The sequence below is a fragment of the Pempheris klunzingeri genome, chromosome 11, assembly GCF_042242105.1.
Source record: "Pempheris klunzingeri isolate RE-2024b chromosome 11, fPemKlu1.hap1, whole genome shotgun sequence".
Lineage (NCBI taxonomy): Eukaryota > Metazoa > Chordata > Actinopteri > Acropomatiformes > Pempheridae > Pempheris > Pempheris klunzingeri.
Window position 1 is genome coordinate 10,470,114 of NC_092022.1, and position 14,882 is coordinate 10,484,995.

Here is a 14,882-nt window from a genome sequence, read left to right on the forward strand (position 1 = left end):
TATATTTTAAGTTTGAATAGTGCTGAACATACAATATAAGATGATGTAGAGTGAGGTATAAATTCATTTATTTATTTTTTATTTATTTCCTTCATCTAAATACTTTTGTTAATTAATGATAAATTAAGTAATTTATATGTATTAATATTACTTTGTAAGGAAATGTAGTTGCGTTAACATCACCACTACACTAAGTTTTGTTAGATGATAGATGATTTGAATCATTATCTGAATCATCTTGGTAACTTTGAGCTATATAGGGCCCCATCACAACCATAAAAGCTTGAATTTTTGTTTAATTTATAATATAATTATATAATATTTGTCATTTTTTTAGACTATTACAGGTGTCACATCTACAGTATCAAGTGTAATAATACACAAAATGCAAATAGTGTTCTGTAACTCCGATGTTACAACAGCAACCCTCCTTAATAAATATACAGTTCGTGGCTCACCCTGCAGGTAACAATTTTTCCGCAGCAACACATTAGATTCCTCACACATCGAAACACAAAGAAACACGTATACACGTATGGTAAACACGCCGACACACTTACGCCTCCTCAAAATGCTCGATCGCCCTGGGTGCAAAAAAAGTCACACTCACCCAGCTCCCCAACATCACCAGCCGTGTGCACTTCAATTCACATCCACGCCCCTCCTCTCTGCTCTCCGCTGTGCATTTCTTGGTTGTTCCAGTGTCAGCTAACAACGCTCAAGCAGTCATGCTTCCCTGCTTCAGGGCCTTTCCACAAAGCTAATCATCTTATGGCCAACAATGACATTAGTATTTACTGTAGCGCCATGTTTCTGAACAATGCTACACATGACACACACACTGATGGTATGTCTGGTGCTGGAGCTTAGACTCTCCTGATGTTTATGTAGCACAAAGTAACTAAACTAGTTTTGCTTTTTAGATATTTTGATTTCAAATCAACAATTTAATTTATATGTGCAATCATGTGACACTTGTGCACTCAAACACTGATGAAAATGAGGCCTTTTCCAATCTCTGTTAGTCAGGATTGATGATCAAACTGAAATCAGTTCTGTCTCCCGCCTGTGTTTAACCAGCTATAAATCGGTCATGACAAATGAGCAGCTCTGAACTCGTTATCTCTTTGGTCCTTTCAGGAAGTAGAGTCAGCTTGCTGTGTCTCCTGAAGGAAACTGGCTTTCATTCATATTAAACAGAGGAGAAAACAATAACAAAAACAGCTGTTTTTCTCTGTGAGGATCGGGCTGTGGACAGACGATCGCTGAGTCCCCCTGGGATCTGTGAGAGGGTCACTGGTGGTGCTCTGTCTGTGCAGAGGTTACTGTGCCACTGTGTGAGTGCCAGCTGTGTGTTTGGGTGTATCTCAGTTGTCTGCATTCAGTCACCTTTTGTATTGTTACCATGGCATCATGTTAGCATCAACACTCTGCCAGTGCGCTTTCACAACACTTAGGGCTGCACACTTTAAATGAACGTTTTCTCATTTATACTTCAATCAACTTACAGGCCTTATTAAGCAGATCTGAGGGCCTCACTTCAGCATCTTTTGATTTCCCCACACTAATTAGTGTTTCTGAAGTTCTGCTCAAAGTAGAGGTGCACTGTGCTCCTCTTTGCAATAATAATTAACCTAGACGCTCACAGAAGTGCTCAGTTGTAATATTATATGTCAGAGGCTTTTATTCGCTCCGTTTTGACACTCACCAAGCAGCTGGGCAGCAGTGGAGCTTCATCCGCTCTCGTCTCCAGCGAGGACACTCTGGTGTTGACATCAACGGGAGTCTGTCCACCAGCGCTGCAGGACTCTCCCATGGTGTGGGTCACTTCACTCTCACAAACTGTTGACCACAAGCCTCTTCTCTCTCCTCCACTCTCTCTCTCTCTGGCCGTCTCTCTCCTTCACTCAGGCAGTACAAGTCAAGGCATGTTCCAACACGCCATCAGCAGCCTGGCGGGTGTATGAGCCTGCTCCTAAACCAGAGGGGGAGGAGCGCAGGATCAGAGAGGGGGGAAACCCAGAAAAAAACCCAGCATGACTCAGCCTGCTTCAATCGGTTAGCACACGCAGCTTTTACTTTGAACACTTTAACACATGAAGGAGTTATTGTCTGAAGGTAGAGTAAGACTGATTCTCTGTGTGACATGGTTAAGTCGATTTCTTCACATAGGCAGAGTTGAATAGAGGATGTGAGAAACGATGGCAACCGACTGAAAAAGTGTTAAAGAAAAGACTATTTTTAAATTAGACTGACTTGTCAGGTCATCTTTGTTATGTCATAGATCATAAAGAATCCAGTTTGCCTGCTAGCAGTGACTTTTTCCCTCTTTTCACCCTTTCTGCCCAGTGGGTGGAAGCAGTTCACATTGTTGTCTGTCTTTCCTGGCTAAAGCTAAAGCCTCTGTCACTCCTGGCTGAAGCTGGATGGATGCTTGTAAAAAATCTTAAATTCAACTGGAGTATTCATTCATACTCTTTTTAGCAAGTAGTCCTGTTTTATATTTAACACAGAAGCATGAATAGTTTACGGAAGCTGTAACTGGGCACCAGCACAGCATACTAATGAAAGCTGCTGATTCATCAAATCACAGTGACACGCAGTAGGTCACATCAATTACAGATGAAGCCCATCAGTATGGACCATACGACTGTGAAGGGAATGCAAAGGCAAAGGCAATGTTAAACCTCTAAAATATTAATATTTTCTGGGATCAGTGATACTGTCAAATCGGAATTTAAAAGCCATGTATAAATGTAGTGGAGAAAGAATCCTCTATTTTATGGATCATAAATATATATATATATAAATGTACATTTCAGTCCATTCATATGTAACCACAAATGTGCAGAATCATCATCATCCATGAGTGCTAATTATGCAGCACTGCTCGAATGCTAGCTGTTTTTTTTTTTACTGGAGGAGGGGTGCTGCCAGTTCATCACTGCTGTAGAGGAAGTTGATCACTAGGCAGATTCTGGGTGCAGTGCTTGGAACCAGCTCAGCAAAACTCACCTGCAACAATATGGTCTCAGTCCTACTGCCTGAGCTTCTCTAAAGCACCGTATTCTACATCACTGGTGCTGCTCTCCACTGCAGCCCGTCAACAGCCTGATGACCTTATCAATGAAAGAGCAAAGTCACTATGATGTTCTGCCCAGAAAGAACTCGAAGCACTTTTAGTTCTGCCTGGAGATTTTTCTTTTCCCCGCTGAATCAAGTAGAAGAGCAGTGCAACTTTGTAAAAGAGCAGAAGAGGCGTATTTGCCTGCAGATAGTTGCTTTAATTTATTAGAAGTGGTGATGCGGCACTGCACTGCACAGCAGCGCTTTGACAAAGTGCCAACAGTAGTTTCATCAATTGAGTTGGTTCTTAATATATGAAAGCGTGAACTATCTGTTTGTTCCAGTGAAATATGGACAATCATTGAGCTAGCCCACTCACAGGAAATTATTTTCTGCCCTTTAATAGCTTAAATCTTCACATAAAATTTGTGAGTTATTCATCTTCCTACTTGGGACACAAACTGCAGTTGAGGCCTCACACTTGCATCTGTGTTAGTTGGGGAGAGTCGTGGGGGAGAAGGAGCCCCAAGCCCAGCAAGTTCAAAGCCTGCTGCATTGATTACATCATCGGAACTGGAGTGCTCGAACGGGACAATGCACCATCGGGGGGGTGGGGGTGGGGGGGCAACCAGCTAATCTCACCAATGCCTCCCTGTGGAGCTCCATGAGCTGAGTGTGTGTGTTTGTGTGTGTGTGTGTGTGTCTTTCTCTTTCTCTTGTGTCTCTAAACTCAGCTTAGACCGGTCCAGAGTGAGACAGCCTGCTCTCCCTTACATTTACCACCGGTGTCACGTGACCAATGGACTGTCTGTGTCTGAGAGAGAATGATAGTCTCGATGTGCATCTCTGTGTGTGTGGGTGTGTGTGTGCACGTGTGCGTGTGTGCTATATGAGGCCAGCACTGCAGGAACTCAGCTGCAGCAGGACACTGCAGGATTGCTGTTCTGCTGCTGGCTCACTGGCTCTTGCTTTTTTTTTTTTCCCCTCTCTCTCTCTCTATCCATCTCCCTCTCGCTCTCTCTCCTCTCTCTCTATTCACTCAGGCAAATTGCTCAAGGAGGATGGTGAGAGCATGTGCTGCATACTTTTTCAGCAGGGGAGAGAGGGGGGGAGTAGAGGAGGAGGATGAGGGGGAGGGGGAGGAGAGGGCAGAATCGCATAGGTGCAAAGCATGCTGGTGAGGCGCTGTGCTGGGCTACTGTACCTCCGAGAGTGACTACAGTAGAGAAATTGGAGACGAGGAAGGAGGAGGCAAGAAGAGGAGAGAGGGTGGGAGGTGGGGGGAGGGCAGAAGTGAGGCACAAGGAACATCAGGTGAGTGCGGCAATTTCCTTTGCTGGCAGTGCAGCACCCACCCTCAGTGAAAGTGTGAGCAGGAGAACTGCAGATGTTCTGAGATGATGTCAGGCTCCGGATGTGGCGCGGACCTCATGTACAGTTCGCTATCACTCGCCCGCCTGCAGTGGGGAGAAATCCAAAGAGAGATGCTTTGGACTTCTGCCTCACAAAGAGCCAGCTGACGACGCAGGGCCGCCTTTTTCAAGGTCTTAGCACAGTTACCTGAGGTGAACTCAGAGCTGCCCAAGCCTGCATACAGACGAATTGACCTGGCTGGATCCATCATTCAGATCTCGCAGACAGGTTTCAGAGCACATTTTGAGCACTGACTCACTTCTATGAAGCTTTTTCACCCACAAACTATTTTTACATTGCCTTTAAAAACGCTTGTAGTTGAGCGCAGACATTGCAATGTGGCATAAAAAAACGAAAGTAGCAACATTGACTTTTCAAGAGAGTTGCTTATATACTGCTGCTGCATAGGTGACACAAAGTGTAAGAACGGTTCTGTTCTGAGAGACCTTTTCATTGCTGTTTTTATCCATGAGACAAATGAAAACTTATCTAAACGCATGCACAAACACCTCAGTACTTGTATCACACAATTTGTGCTAAACTCCCCAAAAAGAATCTTAAAAAGCTGCACTCTGCCTTGGTATCCACTTTTAGGACGGCAGAAAAGTCCTAGTAGCCAGAGCACAACTTCATGACTGCACCACAGCTCCCCTGTCCCATGCAGGCCACTGTAGCCTCATTCTCATTTCCGCATTTCAGCACTCAGACACTGACAGCCCAGGACCAGTGATACAATAGATCATTCTTACCGGTTTCCAGCATCATATTCACAACTAACACATGCTGCTAAATATAAACCCACAACTACCAGAGAGGAGCTAGGACTATCTGTACTCTCCTAAAAGCGAAGTCAGCAAAGATAAAAGTCTCCTCTAGCGGAGGGAACTCTTCGCATCCTGGTTAGTTTTTTTGTCCTTGTGTCAAATGGCGAGTCCTCTTAACCAGCGGCTATCTGACACGCCGGCTGCTATTTCCAGCCTGTACCATGTGTTAAACATGGATGAGGGAGCAGTGGAGCCTGACTGCTAACTGACTGACTGGCTGGCTGGCTGCTGCCTGGTTATTACTGCTGCAGAGGAGGCTGACACTGATGAGACAGAAGCAGCCAGGAGCTTCAACACTGCAGGCATGCACACCGACATACGTATATCAACTCCTGTAAGGTTGATTTAAGAAGTCTACCATCCTATGCGAAGAGATAGACACGTAAAGAGCAGCACACAAGGTAAATAAGACTAAAGAGGAAATAAATGTATACCTACAGATGAGTCTCGGACCGCATCACACACGGGGCGGAGAGGAGGAAAACTTCTCTGCACTCACTCTGAGCTTCATGGTCGCTGGTGATGTGCTTTCATGGCGCGGCAAAGTTGACTGCAGCATTGCCTCCTGAACAGAATGACATTGTTTGCACTCTCTCTCTCCCTCTCTCTCTCCCTCTCACTCCTCCTCCTCCTGTACGCGCTCGCTCCCCCTCCTCTTCTTTGCACGCTTGCTGGCAGCATAAACTGCACAGCTCAGCAGTGTTCCCCCACTGCCGCAGCAGATCCTGCATGAGCTCTGCGTATCTGAGTGGGATGGGACTTTTAAAGGGGAACGCAACCTCCAGGGTCAGTGTGTGTGCACATCCTCAGTCTGCCCTCCTCCCTGTCCTCCTATGTAACCCCCCCCCCCACCATCCCAGCACCCCTGAGAATCATCAGTGTAAAGGACTCCTCACAAGAGAGACCCCCTCCACGCACACAAAACTCTCCATCCCCTTTGATTCATTTTCACACTACAGCAAAAGCTGCTTTGAGATATGAGTGTGCTCAAACCTCAATGAGTAACAATTTGCTTCACAGAGAGGGCTTCCACTCAGGTGTGTTTTGAAACTTGTCACATATCTCTTAAATCTAATTTCCTCTAAAAATGCCTGGAAGGATTTCTCCAGGTATGTGTTTCCAAAAGATGTATTTAAGACTATTTCATTCTGAATGTACATGTGAGATCTGAAAATGTAATGCTATGCGAGGCTAATTTAAGAAAATCCCATGCTTGATTACCACTTCTTAATCATAATGATCATTTGTCACCTGGTGTTACAGTAAAAACATTTTAATACTCTTGAGCAATAGTTGAGAATCATATTTCAAACAAGCACATCAACAAAGCACAAAACATAAGGTGCACCACAGGCTTATTGCACACAGCTCACCTCACACTCACAAATGAGCAATCATCATGCAATCAGTAAGTTGGTGTTGCTATTCAAAAGCTTCTGTCTCAACATTTGCTCAGTGTTTCACAATTCTCACAGGTTCAAAATCCCCTTCAGTTAAGTGAAATGTCCTTAATCTGCAATCCTTATTACCTGCCTTTCACTACCCAAGATGCACTGCTGTACTGGTGCTATTCTGCAGTGCGCTAAAATGTAGAAATATCTTGACCAACCAAATTTGTCTTTAGCGCGTTGCACAACTCTGTGAGAGTGAGATCATCCATCATTTAGTCAGCCAATAAGGTTGAACTTCTCTTTCTGCAATGCCTTTACTTCACAAAAACGCACTTGGTGGTACGCTTTCCCAGCTTTCTTTCAGTGATGACGCTTGCAGTGCACTGAATGGGCTTTGTATGGATGATGGCGGTTCCATTATAAATTCTGTGCGTTTTAGGCATCAGCGTCTTGGCTGTTCTCTGCAGCAGTGCAGCGCTCTCTGCTTCCCACTGCAGCTGATTTTTTTTTCCTTTTTTTTTTTTTTGCATGACTTTGTTCTGCCACGGCCCTCAGCTGAACCCTGTGATCTTTTGTCCTCTGCTTTAAAATTAGGAGCTGCATGCATCTCATATTAACCCTGAGCCCATCAAGTCAATGTGTATTCTCACCTGTATTAAGCACATCAGAGTTTGTGTGTTATATCAAGGCTTTTCCCCCTCATTGGTTTGTATCTTTGCACATATAAAATTCACCACTGCTGGAACAGATTGCTGAATCAGCTAAACTCACATAATGGAGCTTCTCTGGGGATCAGCTACATGTATGAATCACAGGTCTGCATCATGCAAATACTGTTTGCCATCAGCTGAGAGCGAAGCATCTTTCTGTGCATGTACGATCTGCATGCAGTGCTGCTACTGCATCAGTCTGCCGAGCCTTGCAGCATCTGTCCTCTCTCCTCTGTACTCTCTGACACCAGGGAAAATGCCCCCGCCAGCATATCCCTCACATAGCCCATGCCATTCTCAGTAATGGCATCCCCTGTGATGAATAAGCCATGAGGAGGGGCCCTTTTACATGTCCTATTAGATTACCTCGCTATGCTTTACCTGGCTACTGCCACCTCATCGCCTCTGCCTCTCCACTCTTCTTAATATTCTCTCTTGTTAGCACAGCCAAGGGCAGAATGTGTAAATGTGAGTTAAGGCTCATAGATCATATGAGTGCAGAGATTCAGACTTGAGTCATCTATGCAGTTCATTGAATGTGTTCATGCATAGTTTTCACTTATGTTTATGATTTCCATTGAGGTATGGGAAAACTATTGAATGTTAGCATTTTTGCAATTCATAAGAAATGTTTTTCTCAATAGGTGATTGTTTTTTGTGTGCCTGGTCTCATGGCATATCACTGTCAACGCCTTATGTCTAATCAGCCATGAGGTGGAACAAACCTGACGTAATGCTCATCTGAGGGGAAAAAAAGGTTATCTGTCAAGTATGGAAATTCTTAACACATGCAGATAATGGAGTCCAGTCTTTTCTTTTTTTTCGTTTTTTTTTTGCCATTCACAGACCATTCCTTGGCTGTATTGATCTGTCCGGAAAAGATAATAGACACATTGATTTACAAGCTCAGCAGCTTGCTTGGTTTATACATCAATTCAGACTAATTCTCAATAGTCCTCAGTCAAGGGGGAGAATTGCCTTGACTGACGACTGACTCCTGAGTCTGTGAAGCCTTTTGGTTGCACAGTGTTACAGAATTTATATTCTGAAAACTGGATGTAAAATAAAAAAGGAGCTCAGTAAGCAACAGTGATTAGGTGTTGGGTATATCCTCAGGGGAAATCTGACATTGTCAATGAAAAATGGAGAGAGAGGAGGTAATTGAGGCTAGCTAGCAATAAATTAACTTCACAAAAATCTGTCTCTCTCAGTTCACTTAAAGAATTAAGAGTGAATGGTGATGGGATCCTGATTTTGTAGAAGAAGGTGCTTGGTGTGTTTCACTGCGCCAATGCTTCTTTTTTGACCCCGTTTTTGTAAAGCTGAACAGACTCCTCCCAAGGCCAAGTGGAGTGAAAAAGACACACTCACTGTCTATAACAAAACAGGTCAAATGTGTATTGTACAGAAATTACTAAAAGCACACTGAAGTGTTGAACAGTTAGACTTGTGAATTCAAACCAGAGGAATTACTCCAGATATCATTTATTTCACTGACAAGAAAATACTCTGTTTCATCAAAGAATCTCTTACAACATTACACACAGCGATGGTAAAGGTCCTGTTTTGAAAGGCAGAGCTCGATATGTGAAACATATGAAGTGCAAGGACCCATCAGTTTCTCCCTCAGTGTGAGAGATAGTAAAAGGTCTATGATGGATTGACATTATGGTGAGTGGCTGAACTTCTGACAGCTGGCTGCTCTGCTGTGGTGAATGAGCAGCGGCTCTGTCGGTGTCAGCAGCTGCCAGTTTGCTCTCTACAGTGGTGTCGTAGCATAGCATAATGGGCAGATCAGCTTTAAGTAAGGGAGCCTGCAGCTGGGAAGCCTTGGTTAGGCATTCACAGACCTATGATATACACCTCAAGCATCCTTATGCAATATTTTAAGGTAAAACTATTTAAGTTATGTTTTTGTCTATTTCTCTCAAGCACTTTATGTCATTAAGATGGCATCAGTTTAATGTGTACAGTGTATGGTATCTGACTGTAAAGTAAATATTTTTCTGAGAAGAGAAGAAAGACTTTGGACTTTGTTACTTACAGCTTACTACACCTGTAAATATTTAAGTTTCACAGCTAAATTGCACTTTTTTACTCATTCAAGGCAGAGGCCAGTTTATGCTGAAAAAAACAAAACAAAATGATCATCTTGAAAGCACTCAAGGAGCTCATTTTAATGAAAAATATCCTTCACAAGGAACTGCCGCAGTCCATCGCTGTAATGCTGCTCTGTTTTTCTTTTATTAAACATTCTTATTTGTGTGATAGTAAGGAAGAAAACAACTTGCAAAAATGTGAATATTGCTTGATGATTCTTAAGAGAAACTGTACTGAATATAGTTTCCGGTGTTATTTGTGTGCCATTTTCATCTGCAGAGATGGCGGCAGCTTGTTATTTTTGGTCTTTTTCTCTGCTGCATTGTGTTCTGTGTTCCAGGTTCTTGGAGGGGTATTGCATATCCTCCACAACAACTCGTGTCATCTGGAGATGTGTGTTGACTCCTGGCCCACATTCACTACTGCCATTTGTTACCGTCAAAAACAGGTATGGCACACAGGGACAAAGATAACTTACAGGCTCCTCCATAGTGGCCTGCTGATGTCTGTATCTGCCTGTGAAGCATTTCAGCAGCAGCAGCAGCAGCAGCAGCGGCAATGTGATGCCTGACATATGCACCGTCTTCACCAAGAACCCAGCAACTCTGAGAAGTCTGCTGCTTAATGAGAGAGTCTGGAGGAAGGGACTCATATTCGGAGGTAGTGTGAAAGAATAAAGGCATAGCATTTACTTAACTGGTGCATTAGAGAATTGTATTCGTATATTGTTGTTTAAATATACATGTATTTTAATGTAATACTACAATGTGTCTAGTATACCTATAATTCTGATACATATACTCTTTTATTGCTAAACTGTTTAGAAGTTTAACCTCCTTCAGTCGTAAGTCAGTTTCTCATACTTTTACACGTAACTAGCCAATCTGTAGCGTGCTCAGCCCAAAGCCGTTAGCTGGTAGTAAAAACATATGTTTTCATAGATGAATCAAAAATATTTACTTTTTTAATTAAAAGACCAAAAAACAGCAGTGCACTGTAGTCTTTAGTAAATGTTACTCAAACAGGAGAAAATGGTGTATTTGTTGGGAACTATTGTTGGTGTGTATGATTTGATGTGCAGAGACTTATTCTTTAAACTTAAATGTGGAACATACTACTGTGTAATTCTAATTATGCCTTGCATTGTCACAACATATTTGTATTTACGCTTGCAAATAGTGAATGTGTTGCCTGTTCACTGCAGACATTTTAATTATCCTTAGGACAGTCTGTCCATTAATGTCCTCCCTTGTTATCTATGTCAATATAATGCAGCACAGTGGGCAGTTTTAACATCAGCAAATTTAAGCAAAAATTTTGCCATTCATCATTTTTGAAATCAGATGGTTCTATAGCATTTAATGCTGTTTGCCCATGCACCAATCTGAAATGCTGCATTGATAGCGACATTGACACTGACCTTATAAAGTTGAGCGGGTATCGGCCATGACATGACTGATGATCGATGTCTTTACAGAAAATATTTGTCTTTGCTATCAGTTATGTTCTTTCAGTCAGTTATAGTCGACACAGTTTTAGTGCCACAGAAATCCCTGGCTTTATTTTACTTTATATAAAAATTATTCCAATGTGGTAGTGTGGTATAAATATATAAATTTGGGGGAAAGAGAGCTCTGGTATCAGATTGGTATTCTGTATTGGTTGGTGAGGTATCTTAAGTATTGGAAAAGAAAGACTGGATCAGTGTGTCCCTTCATCATGATGAAGCTACATTAAAATGAACTGTCACTTTGTTTTTGTGTCTCTGAAAGGTTTACCAAGCTTACATTGTCATCTCATCAAAGAGCTTGCCTCTCTCAGTGGGCTCTCTATCACAGAATATGGGGGTTATAGCACCTTCATCCACCACAGTCAGGAGAATATACACTGGCAAGAGTGAGTATGAAATTTATTCAAGACCTCAGTTCAAGACAGCTCCATTATTTGCTCCATTATTTTTTTGCAACCAATGAATGAGATTAGAAAATATGTTGTAAATTTTCATTATTGTGTTCATTATTTTTCTCTGCGGACCAGGAAGACGCCACCGCTGCCTATTTCCATTCTGGACGAGTCCCACGGCGAGCTGGTGGACACACACTTGCCTTACGGAGGCAGCCATGAGAGCCTCAACCACGTGAGAGCCTGTATCCGCCAACTGTGTGGTTGATGAGAAGGGCCGGCCCGTGTCCTGGATGCTGTCTGACGAGCTGTGTGAGCTGAGGATGGCTTACAACCTAGCAGAGTACAGACGGGCCGGTCACCTCCTGGCTCTGTCTCTGGGCTATGATGCGCAGGATGAGCTCTGTGACCTCGCTCGGCTTCACCACTTGTCCCAGCATGGAGACCATCTCAGTGCTGCTAATATGCAAGGACAGAGCCTGAGTAAGATAAATTAATGCTGTTGGATGAGTGTTGTTTTATTGTTAAAGTGAAAAACAATTACGCTCCTTGTTCTATGATTTCCACACAGTACTCAGGGGATGCTGCACTTCAGGCAGTTTAGTCCATTTCTGACGGCGAACTGTAAGTAGAACAAACTCAAAAATAACATTTTCTGTGGCTTTAGGGTGGATTTGATGAATATGCTAGCCATACTGCTCCCTTTTTCACAGTGGAAAAAAAGGAATGCAAATGTCCCTAAATATGAAACAATTCTGTAAGAACAATACAAATCTGTCTTCAGTTTGACCCTCTGGTGTGTGCTGAGCGGCTTCTCTTGAGAAAACGTTCCTTCCTTAATCTGCAGATCACCCAAGGAGGCTCTCACCCACCTGGGACCCCTCCCTGGAGGTGTGCTGTTCCACTGCTGATTGCCTCTCTGTGTTTTAGCAGCAATGCACCATTCAAGTCTGCAGGCAACTTGACAAATGAGCAGCGATCTGAGCAGAGGGGATGCTCGTACTGCACCACACATCCTGTCCCATCCACATCCCCCTGTCCCGCAGTGGTGCACCTCTCTTCACTGACGCCCTTTCCTTACTCTAAACCAGCAAGCGCTCTTCTCAAAGTCACACAAGTACACTCCACGCTAAATACATGCTTGCTGACGCATGTACGTACACAGACACTGCTAAAAGAACGAGAGCGAACGCAGCAAATAGAGCTGAAATGAATCGACTTGGCAACTATTTTGATAATCAACTAATAGTTTCAGTCACTTTTGAAGGAAAAAAGCTAAGCATTTGCATGTTCCAGCTCCTCCAATGTGAAGATTTGCTGCGTTTCTGTTTCGATATCATTGTAAATTGAATATTTTCGGTTCTTGGAAATTGTGAAAAGGATTTTTTCATTACTTTATGACTTTTTATAGAACAATTGATTAATGGATGGAGAAAATAGGTGGGAGATTGATCAGTAACAAACATGGGAGTGTTCGTTTGTGTCAGTAATGAAGATATGATTCATAGTGTTTGCTGGCTAGCCACCCTACTTAAAAAATTAAATATGCCAATTGTAGATTAAGTGAATGGTGTAGAATGGTTTCTCACCGAACCTCTTGAACAATATACAGTACTGTGTTATTACAGATAACTAGAGTGGAGGGTGGATGATTCTCTAAGCCTCACTCTTCATGCTTGCTGGTAAAGATTTTTTTTTTTTATTGCTGTCCAAACATTTCTGCTTTACTAAGCTGGACAGTACAGGTCTTATATTGCAAGCCATCCACTGAAACATGAGATGTCTTCTCACCTACAGCATGAGTCTATTTGAGTGCTCAACCTCCAATACAGTCAAAGAGGTGTAGGACGATTACAAAAAAAAAAAAAAAACGCATCAGGAGGGTTTTATGCAAGCTGCATTGGCTGCAGATCTTTACTCATCTCAAGGCAGGTTTGTGAGTCAGCTAAGAGGCGAAAAACTCAGAACATGAAGTATCTGACGGCTGAACTAGTTCTGTGGCTTCATCATTATGTTGCCTGCAACTGCAACCTCCAGTTAAGGACAGCATCCACCCACTGGTGCTCCTCAGAAAATGCATCTCAGAAAAAGTGAGGAGCCGAGTGCCTGACGCAGCATGCGATCATTCACCTTGGCGGCATGAGCTGCTCGGACTTGCCTTGGTGCAGCTGTCCACACGTAACCCCCCTGCCCCCACCCACCCCCACTCCCCACAATACCCTCCACCCCCAGTGCACTCTGCCAGCCGTGGAGTGGGACGTACTATCGATCCTGCTGAAATGATGGTTTCTAAAAGGGAGGCAGTAAGCATGTCTGCGCTTCCCTCCTCCACTGTGGAGGGGCCCTGAGATATCACCAAGCTCAGCACATTGCACCATCACCGTATGGGAAAATGGGATTTTCACTGGGAGCCGAGCTGAGGGGAAGGTAATTCAAGTTGCCAAGCTATGTTCCCCACTAAGGATGTAAAATGAGCCATATTACCTTCAGACGCCTCACACAGCAGACAAATAAGGTCATTTTAAATGTCCTATTAATTTCAGGCTTTGTCACAGAGAAATCAGATGCCAAATGTGAAAATGTGCATGATTGCTGTAGTTTGACAGGATATTAAGCGAAGGAGGACGTTCATTCAGTATTCAGCTGCTCGCCTTTACACCTTTTAACACTTGTTATGCACCATTTGTATTGTAAAATTCTGCAAGAAATTCATCGTTATTCTGAATAAGTAGCCAAGAGTTTTATGCAGACTGAGTTTATATCCTAAAAGTGAGGCTCTAAACCTCAAGGACAAGGTGTTTATCTCAGAGACACCACTAGATGGCAACCGTGTTCCAGTATTTCCCAGCACCCAGGTGAATATTGGTGCACATGTATGCTGGGACTCAGCAGATTAAGAAGAAATTCTGAGCAGGCTGTTATAGTTGTCTGGTACACAGAATGAAATTAAATAGGAAATGATAATCATTCACTGATGTCACTATTATGGCAGAAAACATGGCTGTGCTTGTTACCATCCCCTTTATGAATGGACCTTGGTGTCGTAAAGGAGCTCCTGTCACTGAGGGTATTTGCTAGAATGACTTGAAGTAACTGCATCAGTTGTGCAGCCTGTGAGGCTCGTGTGCATGGTGCATCATACTTGTCAGTCCAAATCTCTCGTCAGTTACCATACTTGATATTCCCCAGGGGTCAGTGTGTCAGTCAGTGGAGTATGATTGTGACTTGCTGAGGAGCAGAGAGCAGTGTTTGGGATCTCCACTCATCTTAAAGTTATTCTCTGCTTTGTTCTAACCAGTTGAACAACGAAGTGCTCCAGTGTTTCAGTGTGAGAACAATCATGGTCCACTGGTACTGTTAATAATGTCAAGTCACTGCTGAAGCTGGTCATATGAGGTGTGTGTGTGTGTGTGTACTTGAGAAACTGGAGATTGAATTATCAATTATGATAATTGTCATCATCTCAGATTACATGC

General features: G+C 43.1%; 1 pseudogene; it reads left to right on the forward strand.

Moving 5' to 3' along the window:
• The first annotated feature begins 1,957 nt into the window (after positions 1 to 1,957).
• Positions 1,958 to 11,889, forward strand: LOC139209270 (glycine N-acyltransferase-like protein 2; annotated as a pseudogene).
• The last annotated feature ends 2,993 nt before the right edge of the window (positions 11,890 to 14,882 follow it).